The sequence below is a fragment of the Cheilinus undulatus genome, linkage group 19 (genome assembly GCF_018320785.1).
Source record: "Cheilinus undulatus linkage group 19, ASM1832078v1, whole genome shotgun sequence".
In the NCBI taxonomy this organism is placed as follows: Eukaryota; Metazoa; Chordata; class Actinopteri; order Labriformes; family Labridae; genus Cheilinus; species Cheilinus undulatus.
In genome coordinates this window covers 17,815,785-17,841,844 of record NC_054883.1, presented here as the reverse complement: position 1 = coordinate 17,841,844, position 26,060 = coordinate 17,815,785, and the positions used below count along the sequence as shown (strand labels likewise).

General features: G+C 41.6%; 1 pseudogene; it reads left to right on the top strand.

Annotated features, from left to right (window-relative positions):
* Positions 1-4,628: 4,628 nt before the first annotated feature.
* On the top strand, positions 4,629-6,140 carry LOC121527676 (annotated as a pseudogene).
* The last annotated feature ends 19,920 nt before the right edge of the window (positions 6,141-26,060 follow it).

Below are 26,060 nucleotides of genomic sequence, written 5' to 3'. Positions count from 1 at the left end.
CCCTTGCACCCCCCCCCCCCAAAAAAAAAAAAAAAATCTTTGGCCATGCTTGTTGTGATGGATGTGATTTTGCATTGTTTTGCTTATATATAGAAGGCCTTCCCTGAGAGAGACGTTGTCAGGATGGACGCATGTGTTGCTCTTAAGCCTCTACATACTTGCCAACTTTGACAGTGCCTTTCCAGATGTGTAAGCTGTCCTTGCTATAGGCACTAATTGAACCCCATATCATCGGAGATACAGGCTTTAGAACTGTGCCAGGATAACAGGCTGGATGGTTTTTCTCTTCTTTAGTCAACAGGACATGGTATCTGTATTTTTCAAAAGAATTTCAAATTTTGCCTTATCTGACCACAGAACAGTTTTCCATTTTCCTCAGTCCTTTTTAAATGAGCTTAAGCCCAATGAAGACAGCAGATTGTCTGGATTGTGTTTACATATGGCTTTGTTTTTGCCTGATACAGCTTTTACTTGCCTTTGTGGATTGTATTACTTTTTTCCATAATTATCAGTGTGTATCCCCAAATTTTGATTTTGTCCCTCATATTTATGGCTTTGACTTATTCATTTTCACTTTTATTTCATAATTATGACACTTTATCTCACAGTTTTGCCATTTTATCTCAGAAAAGGACCCTTTCCCCCTTAGAATTATGACATTGCAGTTCATCATTTTGACCTCTAAACTCCTAATTCCAGCCCTTTAACTCATAATTATGACCTTTTATATCATAATACATTCATCCTATAACATTTTTATCTCATAATTGTGACTCAGAATCTTATAATTTATTTTATTATCTAAAACTTTTACTTTTTATGTCATGGTTTTCACCTTTTAAGAGCTGAAGTGGGTAACTCTGCCACAACTTCACCAACTTCCAAGGTGCATGGAGGATGACCCTGATGAAGGTTACTTGTAAAAACGTGTCAGTCTAATAAGGTTGTTCTCATGGTTTTCACCTTTTTCCTCATACGTATGACTTAGCATCTTACAATTTTGATTATTTTATATATCTAAGCTCAGTAACACAAACACAAAGTTTCTGGTAGTTTTGGCTTCACTGTGGACAGGTCCTGCTGGAAAAGGAAATCAGTATCTCCTTTAAGCTTCTCAGCACATGGAAGCCTGAATGTCTCTACAACCTCCTGGATGATGGCTGTGTGTTGACTCTGGACTTGATGAAGCACAGTGGACCGACACTAGCAGAGGACATGGCACCCTAAATCCTCACTGACTGGAAACAAAAAACACTGGACTTCAAGCACCTGGATTCTGTACCGCTCTGATCCTCCTCCAGACTCTGGGACTTAAAATGAACTTAAACATGCTGTTCTCATTTTCTGAGAAGCACCCATTTTTTCCTGATAAGTTGGTGTAGATCAAACAGAGCCAGACAGCTGGAGGGTTAATGTTGGACTTGGTTGGTTCTGGTGTTGTGGGATATGAAGTTACAGCAGAGTTACAGAGCCTTCACAAAATTCTCTAAAGCAATGTTACTCAACCCTGCTCAACCAAAGAGCCAAACAGTTGAAAATACCTCCACAGGAGCTGCAATCTAAGTGGTGAAAAGTAGCAAAAAAGGGTTAAAGTGGCATTAAAAATAAGTTAAAGGTGCCATAAATGGTGACAAAAATTAAGCTAGAAATTGGTGAAAAGTGACTACAATTGGCAAGAAGCAGTGACAAAGGTGGGAAAATGGGCGAAAGCATCAAAATTATGCTAGAGATGAGTAAAAAGTGACTAAAATGGTCAAAAAGCGGCTAAAATGTTGCTAGAAATTAGTGAAAAGTCACTACAATGGGCAAAAAGCAGCAAAGAGGGCCAGACATAAAAGATAGCGGCATTTAAAGGTAAAAGGCAGCTTACATGGGCAAAAGGTGGCAAAAACAATGGCAAGAAAGGAAAAAACTGCAAATTGCAAAACAACAGGATACAAGTGACAATCAGCAACAAGTGGCAAATAGAAGTGGCAAATTGGGCTAAAAGCAGATTGGAAACAAGGGGCAAAAATTTGCAAGGGCAACGGAAATATACAGAGAAAAAAATAAAGGTTGACACTAAAAGCCAACTGTATAAGTGTGGGAAACAAACTGATTAATGTGACTTGCTATGGATAATTGCTGAGGCCAAAGTTTCCCTTTTCTAAGGTTTTCTGGGGGATTAATATTTCATTTTGAGACTTTAAAGAGGCACAGATCCCCGCAAAAGAGCCATGCGTTATCACTGCTCTATAAAATCTCTGTAGGAAGGTTTACACATCTGTCTACCACCAACATGGCTTTATCTTTTATCAGCTCATCATCAACTTTAGAGTTAGAATGGGTTTATTTGAGGGTTTAGCTTGGTTTGATTGTGAGTGATATCCCTCACATTACACATTTGATATTAACTGCTTGAGCTTTATCTCTTTAAAGCTGTAGTAACAATAAAAAGAGCTGAGTGGAGATATTTTCACTTCAGACTCTGTTAAAACTCTGTAATCAGCGAGATCCAGATCCATGTGGGGCCAGTGTGTTTGAGGGATTATGGAGCACACCTTGAGGCCATATGTGCACCAAATGTACTCAAAAATGTCACGCTCACATTCACACACAAACATAGGTAAAGGCCGCCCACAGACCGTAATATGGCCGCTGTACTCTGTGGTTACAGGATGCCAATAAATGATCCAGAACTCTGTGATTGAGTCTCATTTCATCTGATACCAGAGTGAGCTGAGGTTGACTCACATGTGCTCCAGCTTCCTGTTTGTGGTCTTCTGTGGGACTAGAGATCAGGCTCTGATTTTATTTGCTCTGACATGTCACTAATGATCTGGTTTAAAGAGGAAACCCGTTTAAATAAGGCGTTTCTCCATCTTTTTAATTAGTATGTTCCTCTCCTTCTATGGCAGCCTTTATTAAACTAAAGGTCACAACCTAAAAGGAGTAGTGGGACAATTTTTAATGGATTGCCAACCGGCAGAGTAAAATGACAGTAACGGGCCTAAATCCTCCTTATTAAGACATATATGTATATAAATATAATACTGACAAAGCTTAGAGTGGAAGGGAAGGAGAGAGACCGTGGTGAGCAAATTTCACACAGGTGGAGGAAAAAGAAGCAAATCAGCTGATCATCGCAATCCAGCTTCAGCTTACTTTGCAGTTTTTTTTAATGTTGAAATTTTCTTCCAAAAATATAAACACATACATTAACCCATCACTTTATTGGGTAAACCCATGCAAATGCTCTCTACCCCAAATCTAAACAGACAGATTTGGCCTTAGAGGACTCGCCTCTCTTCCACATTTTGCCTGTCATTCGTCTAAGGGCTCATTATAACATCTCACAATGAAAAAGTCTGAGTAAGAGGGTCCCCTTTTAAATGAGATCAAACACAATATTCTAAAACTTTGAAAAATGTCCTGACCATGAGCCTTAACCAGTGTCTAAGGTACAATTTACTGTAGGGATGGTTCACTTCCTGGTTACTGTGACTCAGCCTCCACTCATGATTATCATACCTAAATTCTGAAGCTCTATTTGAACTTCCACACATCATCATGACCATGTCTACATTGCAGTTGAAGATGTGTACCTATAAAAGGATCACTGAGTGTAGCCACATTTATGTAAATGTTCAAAACAGAGGTCATATGTTGGATAGCATTCATATCACAAATGTAATGTGTGTAACCCACACGTCCTTCTATGTGAATTCTCAGCTTAATAACCAACATGTGTCTGCATCTGACTTTATCACTCAATCATCACTCGTATGTTGCCCACATGTTGCAGTCATGACCAAACATCAAACTTCACATGTTTGATATCAAAGAATCACAGAAATAAAACATCATGCTGATTTATCAACTGCAGTTTTACAGAACTACATGTCAGCTGGTTGATTTTTTTGATGAGTGAAATGGTGCTTACTGAGATTTAATGACATGATATGTATGTTTACATGTCACTGTTACTCTATATGGTAAATGGACTTAAGCTTGAATAGCGCTTTTCTAGCCATGCGCTTTTACACTGCAGGTCACATGGACCTATTCACTCACTCATTCACTGGTGGTTGGCAGGGGTTGCTATGGAGATTTGACCATCATTATTAGCTTATCCCATTTGTACCCTTCTATACCCATTTACAAACCACTGATGCAACAGTGGGGACAAATTGGGGTTAAAGGTCACATATTTTACCCCTTTGAGACAACTTTATATTGATCTCTGAGGTCCCTAAAACATGACTGTGAAATTTGTTGCTGAAAAAAACACTCTACTATTGAATTTTTACCAATGGATTTTTGCATGTATAAAGCCCATCTGTTTCAGTCCTGCACTGTTTCTGTGTCTGTGGCTTTAAATTTTGATGAGCTGTCTGACTCTGCCCCTGACTCAGCTACTCCCAGGAAATGAATTCAGCTTAATGGATGTTGCTCTCCTGATCGTCCTGCAGGAGCTAGGATCAAACCCACAACCTTCTGATTGTGAGACAACCAACTCTACCTACAGAACCACAGTTGCCCACTGTAAGGCTCATGTTTCTCTTCCATGGCACAAATACTAATAAAAGTCTAATCGCCCTTCTTTTCTAAATTTCATAATTGACATTTTACCAGTATAAATGTAAACCATGGCAGCCAATTGCATCATCAACCTGGTGATATTAGTATATGTGCCGTGCAAACACCCCATACACGATTCTGGAGAAGGCAGAACCCTTGTTACTGGCTTTGCTCCATCCTTTGTCGTTCTTTAACAACATTTAAAAGCCAAACTGTGACAAAATGTAAAAAACAACTAGTGAGACTGGACAGACATCAGCTGAGGAAATACGGGAAACATCAGAGTTTAATGAGCCTTCAATGATGGAGAGCTCAGATGGCAGGAGGTCAACATCTTCATCTGAAAGGCCAGGGGAAGATCTGCACCGGGGCCGAATGGGATTCCGTACAGAGTCTATAGGAATTGTGAGAGGCTGAGGAGACTTCTTTGGAGGCTACTGAAAGTAGTGTGGAGGAAGAGCCATCTACCAGACAGTTTCCTCATTGCCGAGGGGTGCTTCATCCTGAAGCAGGAGGACTCATCCAGGATCAAAGATTTCCGCACAATCTCGCTGTTGAATGTGGAGGGGAAGGTGTTCTTTGGAAACCTAGTGAGGGGGCTGACCCAGTTCCTGATCAACAACAAGTACATTGACACCACTGTACAAAAAGGCTGATTACCAGGAGCCCCCGGCTGCACTGAGCACAACAGCATCATCTCCAAGATCATCGAGGATACAAAGACGAACCAGGGAGACTTAGCAGTCCTGTGGCTTGACCTAACCAATGCTTCTGGCATAATACCACACAAGTCCCAGAAGGTACAGCTGCTTCTCTGGAGATACTTAGGGCACTTCAAGATGCACTTCACCTCTGGTAACTTCACTACAAGCTGACAGAGGTTGGAAGTCGGAATCCTAACTGAATGTACTATCTCAGTCATTCTGTTTGCAGCTGAGATGAACCTCCTGGTCAAGTCAGTGGAGAAGCTAAGATGGGGAGTGGTACTTTCGAGTGGCATCCAACAAGTCCCAGTCAGGGCCTTTATGGACAACTTGACAATCACAGCAAGGTCAGTCCCGGAGGGCAGATGGATTTTGGAAGATCTGGTAGAGCTCACTAAGGCAGCTAGAATGGAGTTCAAACCATCAAAATCTAGAGGCCTGGTCCTGAAGCAAGGCCGCATCCAAGATCACTTGCGGTTTAAGATGGCAAAGACACCATCCCAAAAACACCACCCAACAGTCACCAAGAAGCCGGTAAAGAGCTTAGGACGGTGGTACAGAGCCAACCTGAAAGGCAAAGCAAGCATTAAAGACATGCTCAACCAAGCAGAAGAGTGGTTAAAGGCCCTGGAGAGGAGTGGCCTGCCCAGCAAGTACAAGGCCTGGGGCTACCAACACGGCATCCTTCCAAGACTCTGTGGCCACTGCTTGTGTATGAGGTTCCCTTGACAGGAAAGGAAAACCAACAACTTCCTTAGGAGGTGGCTCTCTGTCCCCAAAAGTTTTGGCTCTATCAGTCTCTACAGCTCTGGGATCAAGCTGCAGCTGCCAATCACATCAGTCGTGGAGGAGTTTAAGACAGCAAAGTCCGGTTAGCCATAATGTTGTGAGACAGCGACGACCAGGGTGTGTGGCAGGCAAGCATCACGGTCAAGTCAGAACAGAAATGGAAGGCCAGCAGTGCTCTGAGGGAAGTGGAAGAGTGCTTACAACATGCAGACATCGTGGGCACGGTGACCCAGGGGAGGCTGGGCCTGGGAGTCATCACCCAAGCAAGCTGGAAGGAGGCAAAGGCAAAGGACCGGTGAGGGATGGTGCAGAAGGAAGTGGAGTGGAGTGGCAGTGGAGGAAGAGGGCCGACAAGCCAGGGTAGAAGCCATGAAACAGCAGGGCAGCTGGACCTGGTGGGACAGTGTCCGGGGAAGATTCCTCAGTTGGAAGGACATCTGGAATATGGAGGGGCATCTGATAAAGTTCCTCCTGAGCTCCATCTACAATGTACTCCCAACACCAACAAACCTCCAAAGATGGAGAGTGACAGAGGATCCCTCCTGCATTCAGTGCAAGAGACCAGCAAACCTGGAACACATTCTGTCATCCTGTTGAGCAAGCATGACTGAGGGGAGGTTCAGGTGGGGCCTGCAGGTACTGGCGCAACTGGCTGATAGACTGGAGAAGGAGAGGAAGCCAAAAGGAACAAAGACCCAAGACAAAGGCCCCCTTCATCAGCCTTCCCAGGCCTGGGGAGAAGGCAGGCAAGTAGGACAGATGTGCAGGTATCCTCGGTGTGCCAAAAGACTGAGAAATAAAAGTTGACCTTGGAAGGCAACTTGAGTTTCCAGAGGAGATTGCTGTCACCAGCCTCCGACCAGACATCGTGCTCTGGTTCCAGACAACAAAGCAGGTGGCCCTAATAGATCTGACGGTACCCTGGGAGCAAAGGATTGAGGAGGCACATGAGTGCAAGCTGGGGAAATACCAGTCCCTCATCTTCAAGAGCCAGCGGGGGGGGGGGCTGGAATCTACCAGTGGAGGTCGGTTGCAGGGGCTTCCCTGGACAGTCACTCTGGAGAGCACTGGGGCTGCTTAGGGTCAGAGGAGCAACCCGCAAGAACCTGGTGAATGATGTCTCAAAGCAGGCACAGACGGCATCCAGATGGCTGTGGCTAAAGAGGAACGAGGAAATGAGGAAAGAGGAACGGTAGCTGAATCAGGCTGGCAGAGGAGAGGGGGGTCAGAGGGGGCAGTTCCAGGACACTGGTTCTGCTGTCAAGCCCCACTGTCGTGGGCTAGTTGACAAAACACCAGTAAAGCGGGGGATGCCAACTTGAAAACCCAGTGAAGTCTTAAGGTCTGAATCATACAGCTCTGCCCCCAGATAAACTACGTCCGAAGGGAGCGACTTCTATGCCAGCCACCCCACATAAGGAGCAGGAGGCAACTCCTGCCAAGGGGGTGGGTGTGATATATAACATTTTAAAGACATGCTAAACCATGGCAAAACTGTGCTAAACCAAACCAACCATACATGATCATTGTGTGACACAGCTTGTCCAGGCATTAGATGGAGGCTTCTTTAATTCCCTGCCTACTGCCAATTCTCCAAGAGTTTTTTTTTTTTTTACCTTTTTTGTGTGAATATTTCACAACTTTCAGGACACAAAAGTAGCTTTACAACCAAAATGCAACAGCACTGCAGTGGCTCGGCGAGTGAATTACCACTCCTTGCACACACTGACGGCAACAGTCAAACTCCCTATCAGGCACTGCCAGGCCAGCTGCTTGATACCAGAGCTGAGAGCCTGCTCGGGGCTTGCCTCCTCACCTCACCAGGTAAAAAAACGATAAGAACAGGGGTATTCTGCACCTTGAGCAAAAGACGGCACTAAATTTCTTTCACTATACTCTCAAGCAGAGCTGCTACTATCACGGCCAAGATGTGCAAAACAGCTGTTTTCTCTGCACTTTTTGGGTTAAGAATGAAGAATGTTTTTATTTTTGCACTTTGAATGCCTGGCATAGTTGTAAACAGCATGGCCTTTTGGTAGCGTTTCTTTCTGCAGAAATCCCCCCCAAGGAGAGTTCTCTGCTGCTGACGTTATCTGCAAGGCTTATATTAAGGCATGAGCTCACCTACAGTGATGTCACAACAGGTGTCCAGCTGATGGAGAACACCTGCTGTGACGTGATTGATTGGCTTGTGGCCAGCAGTGATGCATGCTGGGTTATCAGCCTGCACAGAGCAGCAGCAGGGCTCTGAGTTTCACTTTGATCAGCGATCAAAGCGAAACGTCTATCTTTGACTTTATGGAGGGCAGTAACAGTTATCAAACCCACAACAGAGTTAAATGGAGAATAATTCAGGTCATTTATGTCTCCTAGACACAAGCACTCTAGACCGATTTAGAGCAGACGTCAGGATTAGGTCACAACAGCTGTGCACACATTGTGGCATGTCAGGCTATATTGAAGCTGTTAATGGTACCAGTATAACAGCAGAGTTGTTTGTATCTTTATATAGCAACATCATTGATATCAATATTCAATTGTGGCCAGTCAGATGTGTCCTTTCTTCGTCTCTGTTTCTTGTTTTTTCCCAGGCTGTGCTGAAAACATTGAGGGATCTTTAAAGAAGGAAAAAAATCCAAACCACATTTTATATTAACTGAGAACAGAAACACGAGAGGCCTGCCTTCTTTGTGTGCATTGTCAGTTGACATTTCGCTGATCCCAGAGAAAAGCACACAAAAATACGAGCTGGCTCAAGCTTGAACGTTCAAATGAACTTGTTTATGTTTTTGAGTCTGCATGAAGCAATCGGATTATCTTAATCAATGCATTAATCAGACAAGCCTCTCCACAAAGATTTTGTATTGCTCAAGAGTTTTGAGATTAGTCCTGATTAATTTTGCTCCAGCTGTTTTGTAACCATAAAAGGGAAGTTAGATGAAGTTTTATGATGCAAATCTATCTTACATTATCTGGAGTAGTGCTGGGCAATTAATCAAAATTGAAATGAAGTTATGATTTTGGCCTCCCTATGATTAAACAACAAGATAATCAAGATTAACAGCTGTGCTGAATGCTGCCAAGCTGTTCTACTGTTTTCCACAGATTTTTATCATGTGTGGTAATAGTTTCAAAGTGTTTGCTGTTATATTTTGGCCACAAAGGCTCATTGTCACAATTTTAAAACACATAAATTAAGGCCCGAGCACCAAGAGGTAAAATATTTCAGGGGTCCTATTTGAACAAAAACTTCTCCCAGGGCATCCATTAAAATAACTTCATCTTTGGTGTATAGTAAGAAGAGATGCCATTGGGGTGCCAAATTTTTATTAGTCATAATCAGTGACCATGGTGGCTCCGTAAATTTCAATGTCATGCAACAGCCTGGTTGTCACAGAAAATTCCATTAACTAAAAGGTTGGCCAAATCATGCTAAAATTGGCCCAGGAAATCCTAAGAAGTTAATCTTATTCATATTTAAGTGGACATGATAATTTTTCATTTGGATGAGATACAATGGTTGAAAAAAATCATACAGTGTTTAGAAAAATGCATCCCCAGCAGCAGGTTTAACCTAACATTTTGAGTATTGGTGGGTATAAATTTTTGCCTGTTTATTAAAAACAAAAACCTGAAATATCACATTTCAGAACCTTTACTCTGTTCTTAGTTGAAGCACCTTTGGCAGCAATTACAGCCGCCGGTCTTTGGATTTTCTGCCATTCTTCTTTACAAATTTTCAGAAAGTGGTCTCCAGATTGGATGGGGACTGTCAATGGGCAGCCATTCTCCGCTCTCTCCAGAGATCTTCAATAAGATTCAATTCAAGGCTCTGGGTGGGCCCCTCTAGGACATTCTCAGAGTTGACCCTAAGCTGCTCCTGTGTCGTCTCGGCTGTGTGCTTAGGGCCATTGTCATGTTGGGGGGTAAACCTTCAGGTGGAGGGCTGCAGTGATGGTTGGCCTTCTAGAACTTTGTCCGATCTCCACACAGGATGTCTGGAGCTCAATCAGAGTGACCATCAGGTTATTGGTCTCTTATTGAGGCCCTTCTCCCCTAAATGATTGGTTTGGCTGAGAGACCAGCTCTTAGAAGAGTCCTCCCCATACCTGTGCCTTGCCACAATCTGAGCTCTGCAGGCAGTTCCTTTGACCTCATGGCTTGGTTTTTGTTCTCATGCATTGTCAGCTGTGAGGCCTTTTTTTTTTTTTTTTTTTTTTTTTTTTTTTACCACAGGTGGACTCCAATCAAGGTGTAGAAATCTCTCAGCAATGATCAAGACACTGGAGGTATCTGACCTAATTTTTGCAAAGGTTCTGAATACTTCTATCAATGCGATAGTTCAGTTTTTCTTTTAAATAGATTTACAAAAATTACCTTAATTCTGTTTTCATTTCCTCATGATGGGGTACTGAGTGCATTAGAGCTCCCCTCTGACCACGGAGGATCAACGTCAGCGCTGTTTGTGTGCACTCCAGCTGTGTGTGTCTCTGTGTTGCCCCACGTGAGCCATGGGTGTGCGCAATGTTAAAATATTATTTGGTTAATAATCCCTTAATATGAAATGTTTATGGGGAACAAATTAATGTTAGAATCTGTGCATTGTCGCTTATTAATAATGAACGGACATTAAAGACGAAAGGAACATTAAAACTTTAAATACGATTCATGAAGGCAGTGAGAAACAGAGACAGACGGATAAGAGGCTGTAACAGATAAATTTGTAACTAAGGAGTCCAGGAGATTTCAGCTAAATAAAGCAAAATTTAGCTTGATTTTACCCATATAAAGATATTTATATCATAAATGATGACAGAAGTTTCTACAGGAGACTAGAGAAATACTCAGCATACATAGATCTGTCTGACTGCTCATTGATTTTTTATTTTATTTCAGAGTAAACAATTCATTAACAGTTAGTGTTTTTGTGTTAGTATAAAATTACTACCATCAAAGAAATATATCTGACTGTGGCTAGTGGAAACACTGAGTGGCTAGTAGTCATTAGTCACAATGGCTTGTGTGAAAAAAGTCAATGTTAAGCCCTGTTCATATGTAGGTGTACACATGCAGACAATACTCCACCCTACTGATGGTGATAATGCAGTACAAGATTTAAATTTCTTAGAATGATGCAGAGGCAGATCATTACAACCATCGGAGACTTGAAAAAAAAAAAACATTTGTGCATCACTGGGCTGTAACATAACAAAATTGAAAAAAGTAAAGGGGGTCTGAATACTTTTGGAATCCACTGTATGCATAAGGTCTACTGGTTAAGCCACCATTTCTCTGCAAGTCTATAACCCATCAAAATATCCTACCAGCTCTAATTGCACAAATTAAATGGATGATTTCAAAGCACACACAAGCTCACGAGAAGCTCATGAATCAAACACTGCCATCAGTCTCTTTGTTTGACTGTTTCCAGCAGGTCCAAAGCATCATAACTCTCAGGAAACCTCAGAGCACACTGAACATCATGTAGAGGGATTGAATGTTCCGAGGCCCACATCTGCTGATGTGTGTGTGGTATGCACCCTTAATAAATACCTCCTTTCATGTGCGTGCAGTTCTCCAAAACAGCAATGTGGGCAGCACATATGTACGTACACATGGCCTTCATTCAAACTGAGGCGGCTGTTGGGATCAGAGGACGTCCAGCGCTCTTTTCTATTTACAGACAAACTGCATGAATTTTTTCAACTGTTATGCAACTCAGCAGTTATGAATATAGGAGCAGGAGGTCGTAGTAGCCAGAGTTATTAAAAACATGATTCATGGTTGCACAAGTTTTTCACTGACCATGTCGCTAACTGATCACCCTGAACTTCTGAAGTGAAGTTTTCCTGTTTCACTTTAAAACAGAATGTTTTTTTAAAGAGCCGACACAAAGAATTAGTCTGACTGGTCTCTTCTAGTATTCAGTATTTCCTGTATTAAACATCTGATTTTCACATGAAGTCAGTAATTTAATCCACTTAAGAGTTAGGGTTGGGGTTAGGGGTTATTCAGATAAGACCAAATGCATCTCCTCATCCATGTAAATACTGACGTCATCTGTTGTGATTTTAAATAAAGGGGTTGCTGGCATGGTTGTTGCCACTTTGCCAGAGAGAAATCTCGAAGAGCTACAATCCCTATCACTATCAGCAGGGCTGAACAGACATGAAAAAGCCACGCTTTTTAAACCGGCAAAATTCAGTCAATCCTGTCAGCTGACGGTGCAGTCTCATTGCATGCTTGTTCTTTTTGTTTCATTTTAACAAATAATTTTGTAATCATTTTCACCATTTTTTGCCACTTTCTTGATTATTTGAACCCATTTTGCCACTTTAAAGCAATTCTACCCATTTTTTGCCATTGTAGCCCATTCTTGCTACTTTTTTGTTACCCTTCAACCAATTATGCCACTTTGTAACCCCTTTTCACCACTTTTTCTGCCTTATTTTGCCACATTTTTCCGTTTTTTTCCCAATTTTTGCTACTTTGAACCCATTTTGCCACTTTTCACTAATTCCTAACACTTTTTTTGCTATTTTAACTAAATATGCCACTTTGTAACCCCTTTTCACCACTTTTCTGCCCATTTTTTGCCACTTTCATTCTACTTGGAGCACATTGTGCTGCTTTAAACCAATATTTGCCCCTCTTTTACCATTTTAACCCATCCTTGCCAACTTTTTTGCTTTTTAACCAATTTTTGACACGTTTAACCCCTCTTCTGCCACTGTGTTACAAATTTTTAACCAAATTTGTCCACTTTCAACCAACTCTTGCCACTCTTTTGAATTTAAACCAAATCTTGCCAATTCAATACATCGTTAACATTACCTTAAAAACCTAATTCTGCATTAAAAAGGGGTTTAAATCTTTAAAAAAGGATCTAATGTTAAACAGCATAGATTAAAAAAAAATGTTTCTGTAATAAGAGTGGGTATTATTTAGGTTAAAAATAGACAATGGTTATCACAGCTTAACTTTACGATGGTCTTTTTAAAAGTTTTGTCTGGATTTTTAACACTTCAGACTCTCCCCCTGGTATGTATAGATGTCTATTCATATGGAATAATAAAGATAAAATGCTGATAGGACCACATTACTGTGGATTGTGTTCCCCCTCTCTTGCTTTCTACATGGACTCTTATCCTACAAACAACACTACTAACCCTAACCACTCCATCCTACTGGGACAACAAATAAAAAGCAGAACACTCACAAATGTAACACTTAAAAAATAGTCAAATACAAAAATATTTTGTCTGTTGATGAAGAAATTAGGTGGTTTATGACTGACTGTAAACAAGTGTTTGTCATTTTTGTTGCTGTGTGGTAGTAATTGAAAATAAAATATGAATTAAAGTCTAGTATCTCCAAAACTGTCCACAAAAACACAATAAAAATGACCATAAAATTTCATTGTGAGCTCTTTGCAACAGTCACAGACATCAAATGAAAACTGACGTCTCATTTCTTGTGTCACATGTAAATAATAAGCAGTACCACATGTTGCTTTGCAGTGAACTAAAATGTCGTGTCTGTTATCCATTCAGGTGGTTCAAAGCAGCGCTTGGATTAGCCTTCAACCCCGAGAAAAAACCTGTAACAGCTTTATCATAACACATGACGTCAGCAGCATGTCTGTTTCATCTATCCAGTGTAGCAGCTAATTCTTCTTACCACACAGACTTCACCCTCTTTCTAAAAACATCTATAAAAAGACACTTTTACAGCCACAATTACCAGTTCTCCGCTCTGTATGTGGCTATTTTTAGCATGCTAACTATATAAATAGGGTGGATGCATCTGGCTGCATGTATGTGTGGGCGATATTCTAGCCGTGTGTGCGGATGGTACAAGATTAATGTGTGTGTATATCCTCTGTGCCTCTAAAATGATGCTTTGAAACCAGGGTCCTGTGGTAGAGACAGCAGCTTGAGTTAAAAACACAGGAACCCTGAACAACAACAAAAACAAACTCTCTTTAGCCTAGCTCACATATTAACTAAAAGAACCAAGACATCAAATACACTAGAGCATCTCAATGAATGGAAATATGCAAAAAAGTCTATTTTTTCTGTTAGTCAAGTTCAAAAATGGAAACTTCTTGACTCGTCACTCACAAATTGTGAGGTATGTTGTGCTATAATAAAGGAAAAGACTTAAATCAATCATGTATGACGCATGCTTGTAGAAGACACTGTCCTTTTAGATGATGAGAAGAAAGACGATGTCCAGGATGTAGAAGAAAGCAGGGATAGAGAGCAAGATGAGGATGATGAAGTCGAAGTAAGCAGAGACGGCAAGATGAGGATGATGGAGGAGAAGAAAGGAGGGACAGAGAGCAAGATGAGGATTATTGGGGAGAAGAAAGTGGGGAAGGTGTGCAAGATGAGGTGGGTTGAGAAGAGAGCAGGGACAGGGAGTAAGATCGGGCCATTTAACACAAACTAATTTAAAAGAAATTATACAAGTAAGTAAGTCTTGTTTAACCATAGTAAACAAATTTGTCATTTGAAAAGGAAAATAATAGGATTATGAGGATTATGGTTCAGGAGTGGCTGGACACTGGGAGACAACTGTCAAGTCAGCAGTCTTCCCCATGATTGTGGTTGTTTGTACTGAACCAGAGTGAGAGAATGAAGGCTCAAGAAAACTTTGCAGGTGCTTTGATGTAACTAACTGATTAGAGCTCTTTTCAGGACTGAAGTAGTTGACAAAAAATTGACTTTTTCAAGAACTTTTTCATGGTATTCAAATTTCTTTAGATGCACCTGTATAGTAAGACATGCCCTAAATCACTTGGCCAATGCTTTTTTTTTACCACTAGCTTTAGACTGTAGAAATGAGGCCCTGTACTGCTGCATCAAATCTGTACAAGAATAAAAAGATTTACTGATTTTTACTGTCACACTGACAGTGTGCCACAGAGCTGTTGTTTAAGGACATCCAAGGTTATTGATATTTTCTCTAAAGTGACCAGTGGTTTCTGTAAACAGCTGTGCCCACACTGACACAAGATTTAGGTAAACCTTACAGTTACCCTCATGTTGTGTACTAAACCTTCGAAGCCAAACCCCAGTCGTCGAGCTGCCATCCACTGACAGCATATAAACTGTAATTTTGAGCTAAAACTGGAATGATACAAACCACAGGAACAAAAAAAAAAAGAAAAACATATTTGGACCCAGCGCTCAGTTTGTGGCATTTCAGCCATGCCAATGCCACTCTTATGTAGAAATAACCCAAAGTCTTGCTTTAGACAAATTGTTTGTTTTTCTCTGGTTTCTTCTTTTGTTTGTTCTCAGCGGAGGTCAGCTGGAAGAATGCAGATTTTGCAAATCAGAAGGATCTGAAGAAACCTCATTTTGGAGTGAGATTTATATTTAGAGCTCCATTTGGAGTCGAATAGAAAACTGATGTTTAAAGTTTGAGCTGTCAACATGAAGGTGAAAGCATTTTCAGTCTAATCAGAAGGTCGTGTAAACAACAAGATGTCATTCAGCATTCAGCTCGGTTCACTGCTTTTAATGAAGCAGCGATCACATTCATGCAAGGACACTAGACTTTTATAAAGGGTTGTTGATGTAGGCATGTGTTTTATTTTCAAAAAGATCAAAACAGACAAACCATTGACAGAAACTTTAAATCCTGGAGTTTTACTGAGAAAATATAAACTTAAAAATTATAACAAGACAGTACTGTACTGTAATGATTTATTTTTTCATTTGATAAGTGAATATTTTGGGTACAGCTGAAAAATCAATTTAAAAACAAGGAGATTAACTGGTTAAACATTTAAACTAGAATTTCATTTGACTGTCAGCCTATACCACGGAATACCTTGAAACTTCAATTAACAACTCAGGCTTTTATTCCCTTTAGTGTTTGAAATGTACCTTTAATTACCTAAACTAAACTTCTTCATAGCAAAATGAAAGAGACCATAAAACTGCAGATCTACAAACCAAAATTCTGAAAGAGTTGGGACATCATCATCCATCCATCTATCCATCCATCCATCCATGCATCCATGCATCCATCCATCCATCCTCTTCTGTTTATCCAAGGTCAGGTTGCAGTGGCAGCAGGCAAAGTAAGTCAACCCAGACATCCCTCTCCCCAGCAATGTTTTCCAGTTACTCCAGTTCCACACTGGAGAGTAAAAGTTCTGGGTCTGCCCTGGTGTCTCCTTCCAGTTGGATGCGCCCAAAAGATCCTTCACAGGGAGGCGACAAGGTGGCATCCTGATCATGTGCCTGAAACACCTTAATTGGCTCCATTCGACGTGAAGGAGAAACAACTCTACTTTGAGATCTCTACAGATGTCTGACCTCCTCACCCTATTGCTAAGGCTGAGCCCAGACACCCTCCTGAGGAATCTCATTTCAACCGCTTGTATCTGCAATCTCATTCTTTCAGTCATTACCCAGAGTTCAAGACCATAGTTGACACACTGCTGCACCAATCCACCTGTAAATCTCACGCTCCATTCTGCCCTCACTGGTGAACAAGACCCTGAGATGCTTGATCTCCTTCACTTGGACAGAGACTAACTCTTCACCTGGAGGGAGCAATCCACTGTTTTCCTGCAGATAACTGGCAAAATACTCTATACTGTTGTTCAGTGCATAGGCACCAACAACCGTCAAGGTTGCATCCTCTTGGCGAAGAGGTGACTCTTTTTCCCTGGGGAGAGCTCTAACACTTTGGCGCTCAGCTTGGGGCTTGTGAGTATCCCCACACCTGCCCGGCGCCTCTCACCCTGGGCAACTCTGGAGTAAAAAAATGTCTAGCCCCTCTCCAGGAGTTTTGGTTCCATAGTTGGTGCTATGTGTGAGGAAAGTCCAGCTATGTCTAGTTGTTAGTGCTCTATCTCCCGCACCAACTACGGTTTCTTCCCCACAAAAGAGATGAGATTTCATGTGCCAAAAACCAGCTGTGTTGCCAGGGGTCAGTACGCCCAGGTCTCCACCCTTACCTGCTGTCTGGGCTACATTGTACATGACCCCCATGCTGATCTTTGCAGTTGATGGGCACACAGGATGAAGGCTCCATGTTGGGGCTGAGCCTCACCAGGCCCCATGGAGAGAAGCCAGACCACCAGATACACACTCCAGGGGTGGGCGCCGCCCGTATGGTATAAAATGCAAATAAAACAGAATTTACAAATTCCAAATCCATTCCAACCTATTTTTTAAAAAAGCTGTTTAATTGTTAAACAAGACAGTGTGGTACCCTCAGTTTCTGAGCAGGCAGACAAAAGTCAGAATCTTTCAGCTCTACTGGTCTCACTATACTCCTTTGTGGCCTGGATGTTGACTGGTCAGAGGCTTGACAGCTTTGCGGCAACTTCTCTTCTGCGCATTTTTGGATATCGTTGGCAAGACTGTGTGCCTAATGCTGACGTGCTCAGGAGAGCGGGGATGGGAAGGGTCTACATATGGCAGCTGCACTTTTATGGGCACCTGTTACACTTTTCCAGGCTCAATCCAGCTCACCGCATACTGGGAGCCCAGTATCCAACATCTTCACTAACCATAAAAGATGGTGTAATACGTACATAACAACACAGACCTGCAGGGTTTGGCACAGCTTTTTAACTGCTTTTCTCCTTCATCTTGCCATCACCATGCATTGAAAGAAAATGGGGATTATTCCTAACCTGACACGCCAGATGGATGTGTTTCACACATCCATCTGGGAAAGCTTCAATAGGAAACATATGAGAAAAGGCAGAGGCTTTGAAAATAACTCGGAGTGTGATTGGGTGAACGTTCTGTCACATCTCTACTGGCCAGTAAGAGCAACAAAACACGTGACGTAGCAGCTATCGAGCTGCGCGTGTGCAGCTATGGGAAATAATGAAAAACATGGCGACTATAGACATGTAAGTACTCGACTTTTGTTGTTATTGAAAATAAAACAACTCACTGCTGTTCTTTGTTCTTCTTTTAATGAAGAATTGTTATCAGGTTCTGATAAAACTTATGCTTTAGCAGCATTCACGCTAAGCTCTTCTGCCATAATTGCACCGGCCTCTTGCTGCTGTTTGTTTACGTCATGACTCTGCCAAGTACTACCCCTCGTTGCTGATTGGTCCTGTCACTTTCTAACCGGGCCCAAAGGGTTCAGATGGGAGCTTTGCAAGATGGATTCACCAGTGGGAAACAAGGAAACGGGCGTATCCATCTGCTTTGCAAGGTTAGATTATACCCTTAAGTAAATAAAACTTGAATGGAGTGCTGGTTGGACTGAATACACTCCCCAGTATCAACAAGTGTACGGTGGAACAGGGCATCTCAGGCTGAGAGCTCAACTACCGTACTGTAGCTGAGATGTGCAAACTCCATACGGTAAAAAAAAAAAAAAAAAAAAGATGGCATTAAAAGAGCTACAAAGCTGAACAGAAGTTGCGCATTGTGAACTTTGCTGAATGGATAGAAAATTGTCATGTAGGTGATGACTTCACAGTTTTCCTCTTGGAGTCCAAAAGACTGGCTGTGGCTTACACTGGAGCGACCTATGTTCCAGATTTTACAGGATCTATAAAAATGTAATATTTGCCATTTTTGTCCTGGTAATTCTCCATCCATTCATCTTTTTCCCTTTACCTGGGGTCAGGTCGTGGTGGCAGTTGGCTAAACAAGTCAACCCAGACATCTCTCTCCCTAGCAACATTTTCCAACTCCTCTTGGGGGATTCACAGGTATTCCCAGGCCAGATGAGATCTATAATCCCTCCAGCAAGTTCTGTGTCTACCCTGGGGTCTCCTTCCAGTTGAACATGCCCAGAAGACCTCAATAGGGAGGCGACCAGAGGCAATCGGACGCCAGAACCACCTCAACTGGCTTCTTTTGACACAAAGGAGCAACGGCTCTACTTTGAGGTCCTTCCAGATGTCTAAGCTCCTCATCCTATCTCTAAGGCTGAGCCCAGCCACCCTCCTAAAGGATCTCATTTCGATCACTTTAACCCGCGATCTCATTCTTTTGGTCATTACCCAGAGTTCATGATAATAGGTGGGGGTTGGGACAAAGATTGACTGGTAAATTGAGAGCTTTGCCTTCTGGCTCAGCTCCCTTTCTACCACAACGGTGAAGAACGCATACTGTATTTTCGTGACTATAAGTCGCTCCGGAGTATAAGTCGCATCAGACAAAAAATGCATCATGAAGAGGAAAAAAACATATATAAGTCGCACTGGACTGTAAGTCGCATTTATTTAGAAACTGACACACCGTTGTCCGTGCTCTGATAGAGAGGTGGCTGCGTTGCATGAAGGGGTAACACCAAGAAGACCCACCTGCAAAGTCATTTATATTCGTCTCCTTGGCAACTACCAGGGCGTGGAGACTTAACTGCACCGTTGACAAGCCTCACCCAGCGGCACGTTGTTCAAGTACCCATCTGTGGAATTGTTCCTCCAGCTCTGGCCATCTTGCTTTCAGCCCGCGATTAGCTTTCTTTGTTTTCTTCATTGCAGTAAGATTAACCTCTGCTTTTCACCAGTCCCTCAAGTTTCTCACTCACTCCAAACTTTCTTTCTGCTGCTTGATTCCTGTTTTTCGTAAATTTTCTTTCAGTGGTACAGGAGCAGCATATAGTTGTCACAAGCCTAGAGCACCCTCTCACAGCTGTAGACGGTAATGTTTACTCCTTGTGCACGTCAGTCAGCATGAATTAACATTCAAAAACATGTTAAATTATATATATTTTGATATATATGTCTGACTATAAGTCGCAGGACCAGCCAAAGTATGAAAAAAGGTGCGACTTATAGTCTGGAAAATACGGTAGTCAAAACTGATAAAAGCTGAAAATCTGACAAAATTCACCTCTCCCTTTGGCTACAGGTAGCATTGTATGATATGAGGCATCACCTGTTTATATTCACAGGCATACATGGTTGGAATGAGAGGAAAATATCTCGGAACTCATCTACTTTGCACTGATACAAAGAGTATGTGTACTCTTAGTCAGGTGAATGCACGACTTACTTTTGCAAAGGTCAAATTACCTTGGTGATGGTTCGTGTGAAAAGACCAAAAGATATGAAAAGGAAACAACAACTCTAACATGTGTGAGCTCAGATTTCTGTCCTAGTGACAGTTGGTATTTTGCCCCCCACTGTAACAGTCCACATCTTTTCCCTCCTGGCAGGAGGTGTCCTTCAGGCTCCATTCTCCTCTCAATCATCCGTCAGTCATCATGACAAAGTGAAACAGCGTCTACTCCGAGGCTGGATAAGTGGTAGCTGCAAAGCCTCACAGCAGGGAGCTTTTATTATCACTCTTCTTTTGTTGCTGATGCTGTCATCATGTTTTTCAACAGGTAAAAAAGAAGGAAAGAAGGAAGCAGCAGTTAAGATAAACCCGAATGGATGTTTACTTCAACATAAAGCCCTGTTCTCCTCAGTTTAATGAATTTCAGAATCAAGGTCTTTGGTGTTGAAGTTGTATTATGGCCAGAGCTAAATTATATCTAATTGGATAATTGCATTTCCCCCACATGAAAACAACAAAACAAAATAAAAAGTACTCTATAAACATACACAAACAAACTGATTGAAGAGAGTATTCTGGGGGAGGAGACACATATGTCTTCTCTTTGGTTGTGGCAGGCTGATCATACTCTGCAGCCAACAGAAATATGTTGAGACTGTCTTCCAGGGTGAAGTTTTTCCACTATTTGTTTCTAGCCTTTTGTTGGAAATCTTATTTTACTGAGGAGGAGTACCTGTTTTACTCAATAAAGAAGTGGAGCTTTGATAATATGTCCTTTATCAACTTTTTATTTTAGTTTCACTTTACAATAAGCTACATAATGATGATGATGCAGCAAATAAGGTACTAACTTCTTGTATAACTGCACTAAAATTACATTTTGATTGCATGTTTTGTCTATCAGGGGTGTTGGCCTGGTACCACCAGCAGTGGGGGTCAAAGAGGGAACACATTTTAGCTCACCTTTAATGAAAATAAGACCATTTTTTGGAGTACATTCACTTTAAAAAAAAATATAAAAGACAGCCTACTGTAATGTGTGGTAGATATCTTTATGTTGGAAGTAAATATGATCAGTGGGGACAGTATAAAAAAATGATGAGCCTTCTTATATATGCACATAAACTTCGTAGCCCTCCTGCCTGAGTCACAGTCCTGGTTCACTGTAAGACCGAACAGTAGGAGGTTGTTAAAAACACTATTTCAGCTCAGACACCTTGAGAGAAGTTACTGACTCAGTTAGACAAGCAGGGAGCAACCACAATACACAATGGATGATATTGACCATGAGGGAAGACGACTTTCTGGTTCAGTGTGCTAAACTTGTTCAGTTCTGCAGTGCATCATGGCCTTGGACATAGTGTTTAAATGTGCTTAAATGTGTTTCGATATTGCCTGTTCTACAGTAATCACTACTGGGATTCCTTAGGCCTTTTTCACAGCTGATAGTTCGGGGGACTTGGTTCGGTTCAGGGTTCAAATTGCAAAATTGTTGCACTTTGGTTTGGTTAGCATTCACATTGACTGAAAAGGAGACATAGAAGAAGATGCACTGCTGACAACCATGGCATGAAGTAAATCACCTTCAGGCTCCGTTCACACAGAGACGAATTCAGGAGTATATGCAAAAGTTTTCTGTTGAATCGGCATTTCATCGACATGGAAACGTCATTTGGGAGGCCGTAGATGCTGTGTGGACAGCCAATCACATCTTTCTTGAAACGATTAGTCATACATAGCATAGCCCACTCAAGCTGCATGTGCAGGTCCAGCCAAAGCAACAATGGTGGATTACAGGGTTGTGTTCGCACTTTATACCAGTATTTTTCAACCTTTTTTGAGGCACACCACAAGCCAAAAATGTTACACAATGACACATTACAAGTTCACTTACTAAGTAGCTAGCTTTGAAAGCTTTCTCAGACACCTTTGTGGGTTTCTTTCTTTAAAGTTTCCTGTTTCTCAGTTCGTTCCCACGGCGAACACAATAGTCTGTGCTCTTGTTTTGAGGTGACAGATGTTTCGTTTGGAGACGGTGTTTAAGCTTGCTTAGGATCATGACACTGTCAGATAGCTTTTCCCCACACACCAAGCAAAACTGAGTCGGTATAGTCAGACCTCAGGTGAAAGTAAAACCAAATAAAAGGTAACTTTCGCCGTACTGCCTTGACCTCCCCTGTTTTGCCTACTTTTGACCACCGCTCACACCTGGGTTAGAATTAAGACCAGGACCCTGCTCAGAGTCTTCATTTTTCCTTTTCAAATATTTATCCATTGCTCTCACTTCTCGTCACCGCCACATTTATCATGCATCACAAATTCTGTTGTCTCAAATTGATGAGGTAATTACTGCGCTCCCTACTGCCACCCACTGACATGAAGGAGTGCCTGTGCCACCACATTGCTGGCACAGGCACTGGACAATTACACGCAGTGACTAAATAATACATTTTTTTTTACCTATTAAGTGAAACTGGATAATTTCAGCACACCTGGCAATCTCTCATGATAGAGTTGTGTGCCATGGCACAGTGGTTGAACACCATTGCTTTATACCCATGCTCCCTAATCTTATTCTCTCTTTTTGGTGCATTGCAGAGGCAGCGTTACAGTGCCACTTACAGGCTTGGCATTTATACTACAGTGTTTTCAGTAGTTCCCTGCTTACGCGGACATTTCCTCAAACGATCCTGTGTTTCCAGAAAATGTTTTCAAAAAGAAACTGAAATGCATCGTGTTTGTCTCTGTGTGGACAAGGCCTTATTCTCCATGGTGATGTTTAGTTTGAACTTTAGAAGATCACCTTAAGGCCCGCTCATTGTGACTCAAATTTGCATTAAGTTTGGGCAAATAAGCCGAATCAAGGAGATGCTATTTCATAAATCATATTTTGATTGTTTAGTTAAGTAGGCTCAGAGCTGATTGCATTTATATAATTATATGTGATTATAATGCAACCAACTATATAAGTGAAATCACCTTCTCATGTTTTTCAAATCCATAGAGTAAATATCAAAAGCATTGCCTGCACTTGTTGGCCTTTCTTCTGCTCACTCTTCCCTTATTTGAACATATAAAGCGTGTCATTTTCCTCAGTAATGTGCTCCTACACATGAGAGCCTCCTCTGAAGGGCCAGACAGTGTAAATAGAGGCTCCAGTTGAGTCTGTCCAGGAGAAACAGACAGGCTTGTCCCCCCATGTGCCTGATCAAAGGCAGAGTTAGTGGAAACGAAAACAGATAAAAAGGCCCAGTGAAGGAAACATCTCAAAAACAGCGAGCTGAAAATAACACATTCATCATCATTTCAGTTCCAGCTGTGGATTTACTGGAATTAATCAGGAGTACAAAGTCAGGCAGGAACAGAGTCTGTGATGCAGACCAAGAGAGGCCTGTTCAACTTCAACCCAATCCCTCTCTGTTTACAGACCAGCTTCAAACTCTGTGACATCTCCTAAATACACCTGATCTGGTGGAATTATGCAATCCATTGTATTTCTGACTGCCATGGAGGATGATTGCTAAAATAAGGCCTATGTGTTCATTCCATACACTCTTTAGGTTCTGATCCTTTTTGTCTCACTCAGTTTCCTACTTTGGCAATCAGCTGATATGGCCGTCTACTCATTTAAATTCTGAGCCAATCCCCATCTGCCACAACCTCTCTCGGTCTAATCATCCTACTGCTGTCAGATTTCTAAAATCTGTTTTCTCACAGTCAGTCTGTTGTTTGACTGTGACCGCTGCAACCCTCCTCCACCCCAGCCACCTCCATTACATCTCATCAGTGTTCAGGTCCAGCTCCTTCATGCCACCCTGCATCCCTTCATTGCTCTTCCAAGTCATCTCATCAGTATCTGAGTCAAGCTCCACAGAAGTCCACTTCTCATCTTATTCCTATTCCTTTTATCACCACCAGCAGTGTCTAGACTCCACAGAGGGAATCCTATCCTGTAGTCAGCCTCTGTACCCTTTCAAATTCATAAAGATGTCAAGATGGAGTCTATTCACCTATTCTGTCCAGATTGAATTATTCATATTATTCTTATTTGTATTAAAATCCCTGGTCAAAAACTTAAGATGCAGTTTACTGGTTAAATTGTAAATGGACTAAGGCTTGTATAGTTCTTTTCTTGCTGTCTGAATACTCAACATTTTTAAACTGCAGGTCAGACCTACCCTTTCACTGATTGTAAAGGTTGCTATGGAGATTGGCCATCAGTATTAGCCAATCCCATAAATATGTATCCAAACACAACCACATGGGATTAAGTGTCCCACCCAAGGACACATAGACATGTGACTGCAGGAGCTGGGGAAACCAATGACCTTCCTGTTGCCAGAGTCTTAAGCCTAAAACACACTGGCGCCATCTGACGTGAGTCAAAACACTCACACCCATTACTTTCTATGAGCAAACCCACGCTGGCAACAGCCGGACGCCCATGGACTGCTTTGCCATGGCAGCAGGGCCGTTTCTTGCTATATGCAGACTATGCAAATGCACAGGGCCCCACAAGCCACTGGGGGGCCCCAAAGCTGAATGTGCATTCTCATCTTAAGAGAATTAAAATTACCTGTCTTTATCCCCTATATGCTTAAAAATAAATTTCAAAATAAAATAAGCTGCAATGATAAACTGAAGGTGTTATTGTGCAGATGTCTTCTATGCCATTGTCCAGTGGGAGTTATTTCTCAGGTATTTGCCACTTAACACTACTTTAAGATGACTGAAGATTCATTTATTAAGTTTAGTTTGTATTTTATAGGCCTGAAATAAATAACACTAGTTATTTCTTAAGTGAATAATAAATATCAGGCCTATTGTTGCTTTTTTCCAACTACTGTGGTCGTGGATTCTTGCTAGCTCAGCTTAGTTAGTTGCAGCCTCCCTCTTTGCCACATTTATTAGAATATTTATTGTGACAATATAGCTTGCAAGTTTGAATAATCCTCCCTCCATTCCTATAGCTGAGTTAAGTTTTTAATGTATTTTTTTGTTTTACTCAAAAGAACCATAACATCACAATCGTATTTAAGTGTAAAGTATGCTATATCAACTGTTAGCTCTTCCCACAGTAAAAAAAAACTTAGGGTAAGAGCATAAATAATTTGATATGAGAGGTTTTCATGACTGTAGCCTGTTTTGCTCATGAAGTGTTATACTGTAGATTGTGGCAGGAATCTCTACATCGTAGTTGAGCAAACTAGGGGCCCCCTAACAGCATCTTGCAAAGCTATGTCTATTCCTGATGCCACTGGCTAAGGCTGGTGGAGTAACCCTCTTTGGGAGCACGGTAAGATAAATTTAGCGCCATCTTTTGTTCGAAGAGTAGAGCAAACAGCTTCTGAATAAATACCACTGCCCCGCCCTTTCCCAAACACCGTCTATGGGAGGTTTTCCAGATGGATGCGTGAAACATGGCATGTCAGGTTAGTCGGTGTGTTGGAGACAGCAATTGAGCCTTGTCAGATGTCAAGTCCAGTGCCAGTGTTTTGGCTTTATGTCATCAGTTTTATGATTGGGGCATGACATGGAGTTACAGGCATGTTACAATTCCAAGGGCTATCAGCATCAGTGCCATAATTATTGATTAATGTATTAAATCACATGGTTTATTGTCACTTTCAGCACACTTTGGTGCACAGCAGTCACAGTGATATTATTCAAATCCACTACTGCTTCTTAATATCTCATTTCATTTTGAAAAACTATGATTGAATGACTGGTTGATCAATTTTTAATCTGTAACAGTTTAAATTTCTATGGTTGTCATAATCCTCATTGCCCAAAAGCAGGACTTTATCCAAGCAGGAAGTCAATTACCTCTAGTTTTAGACAGTTTTAAATGCCAAATGGAGGATTTTAACAACGGAACAAAAAAAACCTAACAACAAAAGAGGTACATCCTGTAGATCCATCAGGACTAAAGGGGACATATTTTACCCTTTCAAGACAAGTTTATATTGGTCTCAGAGGCCCTAAAAACATGCCTGGGAAG